Source organism: Anomaloglossus baeobatrachus, chromosome 2 (assembly GCF_048569485.1).
Source record: "Anomaloglossus baeobatrachus isolate aAnoBae1 chromosome 2, aAnoBae1.hap1, whole genome shotgun sequence".
In the NCBI taxonomy this organism is placed as follows: domain Eukaryota; kingdom Metazoa; phylum Chordata; class Amphibia; order Anura; family Aromobatidae; genus Anomaloglossus; species Anomaloglossus baeobatrachus.
The window spans coordinates 718,554,192-718,562,024 of record NC_134354.1 but is presented as its reverse complement, the minus strand read 5'-3'; the positions used below and the strand labels follow the sequence as shown (position 1 = coordinate 718,562,024).

General features: G+C 42.1%; 1 protein-coding gene across 1 annotated transcript in view; it reads right to left on the bottom strand.

Moving 5' to 3' along the window:
- The window catches only part of LOC142289993 (uncharacterized), a 119,656-nt gene extending 116,467 nt beyond the window's left edge, over window positions 1–3,189 (bottom strand). Inside the window, exon 1 of the mRNA XM_075333940.1 lies at window positions 3,095–3,189. The gene's annotated coding sequence lies outside the window, so the exon portion shown is untranslated. The remainder of the gene's footprint in view (window positions 1–3,094) is intronic.
- Window positions 3,190–7,833: the final 4,644 nt, after the last annotated feature.

Below are 7,833 nucleotides of genomic sequence, written 5' to 3'. Positions count from 1 at the left end.
CAACATTGCATCTGCAGCAGTAACGACATTATGCAAATGAACGACGTGTCACAGATCAGCGATTTTTTACGCTTTTGCGCTTGTTCATCGTCGCACCTAGGATTTACACATTGCGATGTCGCTACCGGCGCCGGATGTGCGTCACTAATGACGTGACCCTGACGATATATCGGTAGCGATGTCGCAACGTGTAAAGCCCGTCTTAGTACCCGTATAGGACTTAAAACTGCAATGATTTGTTTTATAGGTGCAATACTACTGTTTTGCTGCAATATATAGAAAAAAAAGATCTGGACTTCATAGAAGGACTAAGATGGCAGCCAAGGAGCCTTCATCAAGCCCCTGGCTGCCATGACCGAATTGCTCGGAGAGCCAATGGATGAGAGCACATGCAATCAAGCTATTTAAATGTCACTGTCAATGAATGACAGCTGCTTTACAATAGCTACTGAAACTATAGTTAAAGAGAAATGATCAGAGCAATCTATGGTTGCTGCTGTTAGAGGAAGATGGTGGCTGTGTCACAAAACCGGGATCTGCTGGGAACTGTGCAGGCTCATGAGCACGCTCAATACACTGGCAATTGATGTTAGGATCGGGTTAATATTAGGGTTGCAAATTAGCCGTGACTGGGTTTCCCAATAACAGAAAATGACTGATGGTACATCCTACCTTTCTAATGTGAACAGGTGCAAACTGAACATGAAACTCAGTAACAAAAAAGAGAAAGCTGCACTTTGTAGTGCTAAGATATGTGGAACAATGAATATAGGCATGCATTACTGCTATGAAAAACATGTAAAAGTTGAGATACTTAGCACACAAAATTGGCCAGTTTTATGTGAGCCCAACAGCCAATGGCAAGGCGACCTCTTTTTGTTTGGTTCCTGCCTACTAAGGTGAACAAAATGAGGTTGCCTTACAAGTCTATATTCCAATATTCATTGTTCCACATATCTTAGCACTACAGAGTGCAACTGTCTCCTTTTTGTTACTGGGTTTCACAATAGTACTAAGTGAACCTTGCCTCTGATATCGAAAGATTTTATGTGTTTCCTGGTCCCAATTTCGTTATTTTATGGTTTTATAATCTAGCACTTTTCAGACAATGTTCAATGAATACAAGGTAATTTTTCTAAACACATTTAAAGCGCACCAATCATCAGGATTTTCCTAAATAACCTAAAGCCAGTGCTATACTGGCACTATCAGGCTAATTCTATCCATACCTTTAATTGTCAGCTAGGATGTGTAGGTTTTGAAACACAAGCAACTAAAGTTTGTAAAATGAACAGCTTCTTGAATGACAGCAGCTGCTGATCAGGTGGGTATTCATAGTTGCATAGGGTAGGTATGTATAGTTATCCCCTTCCCCTGTTATTTATGCTAATTCTATTGTGGAATCATTTTACTTTGTGACTAGAAGGATCTATGCTGATGTCATACCCATGTGACCAGAAGGGGTGGGGCTTCAGCCAACAGGAAAATAATGTTGCTTCCTGGTATCAGCTATGATGGGTGAGGCCCCGCACCTTCTGGTCACATGGGCATGATATCAGCACAGGTCATGTGTACTGCTTCATTGAATTCAGGAAGGAATTTTTTCTTCTAATGTGGTGCTTACTTTTTGTCACATGGTGTTTTTTGCCTTCCTCTGGATCAACATGTTAGGTCATGGGTTGAACTCGATGGACTTAAGTCTATGTTCATCGTCCACCACTAAGAAGCTATGAATAACAATGGTCCGAGTGTGATCCGATTTTTTGACAGGTTACACCGAGACCAAAAATATGGTTGTCTGCACAAGAACTTAGAATGTGTAAGATATCAATACATTTATTTCTTTATAATACTTATCTGGAGTTGACATATTCTGGAGTTCTGTACAGAATCTCTCGGCACTTACATTCTTCCCTGTCCCCAGTTGATCTCACAATCTAACTTTCCTATATAAGGCCAAGTTTACCCGTACCTTATTTTTGGTCTGAGTGCTACACTAGCACCAATGTTATTCAATTAGTTTGCTCAGATTAACTCTTTTTTTTTTTTGATGAAAAAAATCCTAAAATGCTCCAGTCTCTTCTGTACATATATTCAAGTCTATGGGTGCATCCCCAAAAAAATCGGATCCCAAAATGGATCAACTATATAGCGTCTTATTTTTATGGATAGTTTTCATTTCTTTAACTAATGTACAAATATTTGATCATGTACATTTTAATAACTGCTGATGTATAAAAAAACGGACGACAATACAGATGAAAAATCTATTATTTTTCTTCTGGATGAAAATTGTCCAATTTTATTATTTTCTCGTGTAAACTTAAACGCCACCATTCTGGAACCATGCGCGTAAAATTGTTGGTTCTGACGGCAGTACCGTTGGAATCGCCACAGTATTGTCCAACTCTGCGAAGACGCTATATTGCCATAATTATAATTTCTACAATATGCACAAAATGTAATTTTATGGTTAAAAGTCAACTCACAGAAATGTAAAGTAATATAGTGATTAACTACAAGGATAAATTCTAAGGTAACGCTAGAGTTCCGGTAACACATTGCACCGTCATATGTTAAATGGCAAAAAATTGTGTCCCCAGGTAAGGCAGAAAGTAATACAGTACTTATACCTGGAGTAGGAGAGATTCACAAATACTAATGTAAAGTATGAATGCAATCCATGTTACCATCCGAATCCATGCAAAATAAAATATGAACATCACAGAAAGTAGTGATCGTGATTAAGATAATAGAGCTGCATATATTCTATGTATTTCCACAATACTTTAGCCCGGCATTGTGCCGCCTGCTCCTCCAGCTGTTGAGAAACTATAACTCCCGACTCCCAATGACACATTGCAGCTCTGTGGGTGTTAAGAAACTACAACTCCCAGCATACAACTTAATACACAGTCTACATATTGAGAGTTGTAGTTGCAAAGCAGCTACAGAACCCCAGTTTGATTAAACCAAAGACATATATTCCTTCATTTATAAAGCCTGTAGTGAATGCAGAATTTTGCGACCGCCAGAAAGTAAAAAAGTGAGTCCCATTTCTACTACGGCACTGACAACATTAACCATTAATTACCTGTACTGTCGGCACATTCCTGGGAAATGCAGCAAACAGGGTCCAGGGAGCAGCACGCATAATCCAGCAGGAATACTGGGGGCAATGAAGCGGGATAACACTAATGTAGAAATACTAGAATCCTAATATATGGCATTTCGGTGTACGGGCTACACAACACCTCTGTCAAAAAAAACCCAACAAACTATGTATGAGAATCCCTAAGGCTAAGACTGCCTCCCTACAAGCAGCCGAGAAATTACTCCAGCAAGACAGGAGCGGGCGGGAAGGCTGCGCTGTCTGTCACTATTAATATTGGAAAAGAATTTCCTTGATTTAGTTATTTCTTCTAAAATGGAATATTTGTCATTTTATTGTATATTGCCTAACTGGTCAGTAACATAAAGCCGTCCAGAAACTCCTGGGACGTTCGTAAAAACAGGACTTTTTTTCCAGTGTCTGTAATTTTAGTGGTAAATGAGCAAATTATTGTCATCATCATCATCATCATCATCATCATCATCATCATCTCACTGCTCATAGTAAATGATGGTAATAAGTTTGTTACAATATTGGGATAATTGACAATATTCCACATTTAACCATTAATATTTATTAAAGGGTTGGTTCATTACTCTGGAGTAGTGACCACACGTTTATAAAAGTGATACGGAAGGCTTTTTGTAAATACCTTGTGTTGCCAATTCAGCATCTGAGCGGCGCTATCGCGGTCCGCTCATCTCCATAAAGTGATCCTCCCGGGCTCCCTGACCTCTGATGTCTAGTGAGGTCACATATCATCCTGTAGACCTGACATCCCCGAGGTGGCCCCAGTCTTCCTGAGTGATGGGGCTGTGGGTGGAGTTTCACCGCTCATCACAGCCCAGCACCGCTCCTGCTTGTGGCGCTCTGTAGTGAAGGAGAGAGCGTGCGAAATGATGAGCGGTGAACCTCCACCCACAGCCAAGTCACTCAGAAACACTGGGACCGGCCGCGATTATGTCAGGTCAACAAGAAGTTGATGTGACATCACCGGATCCCAGAAGTCACGGAGCCGGAGGGTCATTTCATGGAGATGAACAGACCGTAATAGAGCCACTCAGAGGCTGAATTGACTAAACAAAGTATTTACAAAAAGACTTCCCTTTCAGTTTTACTGGGATGTGGTCATTACTGCAGAGTAGTGAACCACCCCTTTAAGAATTTCAAATTTGGCCATAAAAAAATTGCTTGTTGTCCTTTAAATTTGGATAAATTGCCCCGAAAAAAACCCAGATTAGTAATCCAGGTCAGTTACCAGCTATTTCAAGATCAGAAATGTTATTTTTCCATTGAAAAATGTTCCATGTTTTCCATGTTGCTGTGTGTCAGCAGGAACTCATAAAAGGTCATACTGTGACCAATATATCCTATGGTCCCATATTTGTAGGACTTCAGAGTCATGAGAAGAACTGTTAGATCAGTAGTACTGTGAGAAGTCTGCTTTAAGGTAGGCTTAATTTAGGCACATCTTACCCTAACATTGAAGTTAAAATCTGCCCAGATTCAGCTAATATGAAAAAAGTCTGGGTAAGCCTTGAGAGCGTACATTGTGAGGAACCTTATATTATCAAATGTTGTTGATAACAGAATCTGCTAGTATATCTTCTCCCCTCTCTAGAAACAAAGCACCAGCCATCAATGGCGGATCTTTACAAAGATCAATTTACTTATACAGGCTGTTTTCAGCCGATAAATGAGCGCTGATCGTCTATAAATAGGATTGTCACACAGAGTTTTGCACACACTTTGTTGACTGTCATGGTGATGTTGGATGTTGTTCAGATTGCAGATTCTGACACTCCGCCCGATGGTTTCTCTGGAGTCTGGTATCAACACAGGCAGACTCAGAACTCAACCTGCTGTGTGCTGATTCATAGGCAGACTAGCAAGAGTTAATCTTTGCTGGTCTGCATGCTCCTTTGGTCTTATGTTGTGGAGAGACCAATCACATCTGCTTCCCTCCTATATATACTGGTCGAAACGTTTCACCCATGCCAGCTATAGTTTATTCTATGTTGGTCTGTGAGGTGTGGTTTCCCAGACTAAAGGCCGCTTTACACGCTACGATATATCTAACGATATGTCGTCGGGGTCATGTCGTTAGTGACTCACATCCAGCCTCGTTTGACATGTCGTAGCGTGTAACACAAATGAGCGACTGTGAACGAGCAAAAATACTCACCTTATTGTTGCTCGTTGACACGTCGCTCATTTTCAAAAAAATCGAACGTCCTTCTGTGCTTCGGTTGTTCATCGTTCCCGAGGCAGCACATGCCGCTCCATGTGACACCCCGAGAACGATGAACTGCAGCTTACCTGTGGAAGGAAGGAGGTGGGCGGGATGTTTACGTCCCACTCATCTCCACCCCTCCGCTTCTATTGGCCGGCCGCTGTGTAACGTCGTTGTGACGCCGAAGTCCCTCCCCCTTCAGGAGCTGCCCACAGTGAGGTCGTTTGGGAGGTAAGTACGTGTGACAGGGGTTACAGAGTTTGTGCGACACGGGCAACAAATTGCCCGTATCGCACAAACGATGGGGGCGGGTGCGATCGCAAATGCGATCGCACAACATATCGACACATGTAAAGTGGGCTTTACTGGTAAAAGTTGTGCTTGGTGAGGTTGTGGAGATTACCAGTGTTGTTTTGTAGCTTTCCACCTGCTCCTTTTTTTCCTCCTGAACCTTATTGTTTTTACCTTTGTGTGTGTGTGCTGTTTAACAGACTTCTAGTTTTCCCTTATCTGTTTTTATCTGTTTCATCACACTTCTGTCCCATACCTCCCTGGGAGGAGAGGGAGGGGGAATTAGATCAGGACTGGTCAGAAGTAGGACCAGGAAGGAGACTCAGACCTCTCCACCATCAAGAGTATCCCTGAAATTAAGGATAGCATACGGCCTCCTAGCTTGCAGGACAGCTTAGGAACCCCGGTTTCCTGGTATCCAATAGTAATTGTGACAATGATTATTAGCACTTGTCTAATAACCTGTTCATATGGACTGACATGTGAGAGAATAATTGTGAATACAATCGTTCTGCCTCAATTTTTCATGCATGTTTTCGGCAGCACATCCTCTGTGTTCAGGATGATATATCTCCCAGCATAACCAATTTGATCAGGTAGGTGATCGGGAACAAGTGATCTTATGAATGTTCGTTAATCAGCCCGTGTAAATAGACTTTAATACATAGATACAAATTGGGTCTGCTGAAAGTGTGCAAGAGCACTCCACTCTGGAATATATAAAAGGACTTTCCAAGTGTGCAATCCTCCTCCTGTACCTTAAAGCAAATGTAGACGGGTCCGCTGTGATCCTTAGTTTGGGTCATATAAGAGATAGAAACATAAGTGGCTACCAGACTCCTCCATTTAAGCTCAGTTTAGCTTATAGATTCTGTATGGCGTGCACTCAGAGTGGAGGTGCTGGTAGAGGGGATGAAAATCCCACATAGTCAATTATTCTAATCACTGCACACTCAGAGGTAGTGTGCAACACAGCTATCAGGATTCAAGCACGGGAGCACAGATCTCAATCCCCAAGGCTGTATGACTAAGAGTACCCTGCCATTACAAGACACTCAAGCATCAGATTAACCATCTCCATCTCCAAGGCTGTATATCTATAAAAACCCTGCCATTACAATACACTGGAGCATTAGATTTACCATCTCCATCTCCTTGGCTATACAACTATAAGACCCTTGCCATTACAAGACGCTGGTGCGTTAGATTAACCATCTCCATCTTCAAGGCTATATAACTATAAGACCCCTGCCATAACAAGACGCTGGTGGGTTAAACTAATCAGGACCTAGAAGGTGCCCATCACTGGTTATCACAAATGGATACAGGCATGGGAGCACCCATTGCATTCTATATCTGAGTGACAATGTGAACAAGACCAGTATTGGGTCGAAACGTTGTGTGTTTTAATCGCTCATTCCCGGCACCACCTACTGCCCTGTACCACGTTTTGTAAGTCAATTTAGAACAATTTGCAAACTACCTCTGAGTGTGTGTGATTAGCATAAAGTTCAGTTCAGTTTAGGTCAATTAAAATAATTTATTTCAATTGTCTATAAACATTTCAGGCTTGGTTCACATCATGTTTGGCCCTTAGTTCAATGGCTTCATTGGGGCTTACGTCTGAACCCCCAAAAAAAGAGATTTTGGCATATGCACTGATGGGACACTGACTTTGTTGGAGTAGCAGAGTCACAGTGTGCTTTGTTGTGCATCACTTTCAACTATATATTTCTATTGGAGTAAGCTACATCTTGCTGCTTGCCTCATTCTATGGGCACAGTCACATGTTCGTATGATTCGTCTGAGGATCGCATTGCAATGCACAGACTGGCCAATAGCTCTCCTTACCCAAGTGTGACAGTGGTTCTATGTAGCTCTCACGTTCAGGTCAGGAGAGCCACTGGCCAGTCCGAGGATTACGATGCGAGGCTGGCAGCAAGGTGTAGTTTACTCCAATAGGAGTATATGGCTGAAAATGATGCACGACAGAGCACACTGTGACTCCATCCGCATCATTATAGTCATTGGCATATATGCCCGAATCCCTTTATGCGGGGGTTTGGATGAAAGCTCGATGGAGCTTCTGAACGTAGGGAAAACACAATGTGAACGTAGCCTAAGACAACAGTCCGGTGCTTATCCCCTTAGGGTATGTTCACACAGTTCTTTTTTTGTACAGTGTTAGCAGGAAAAT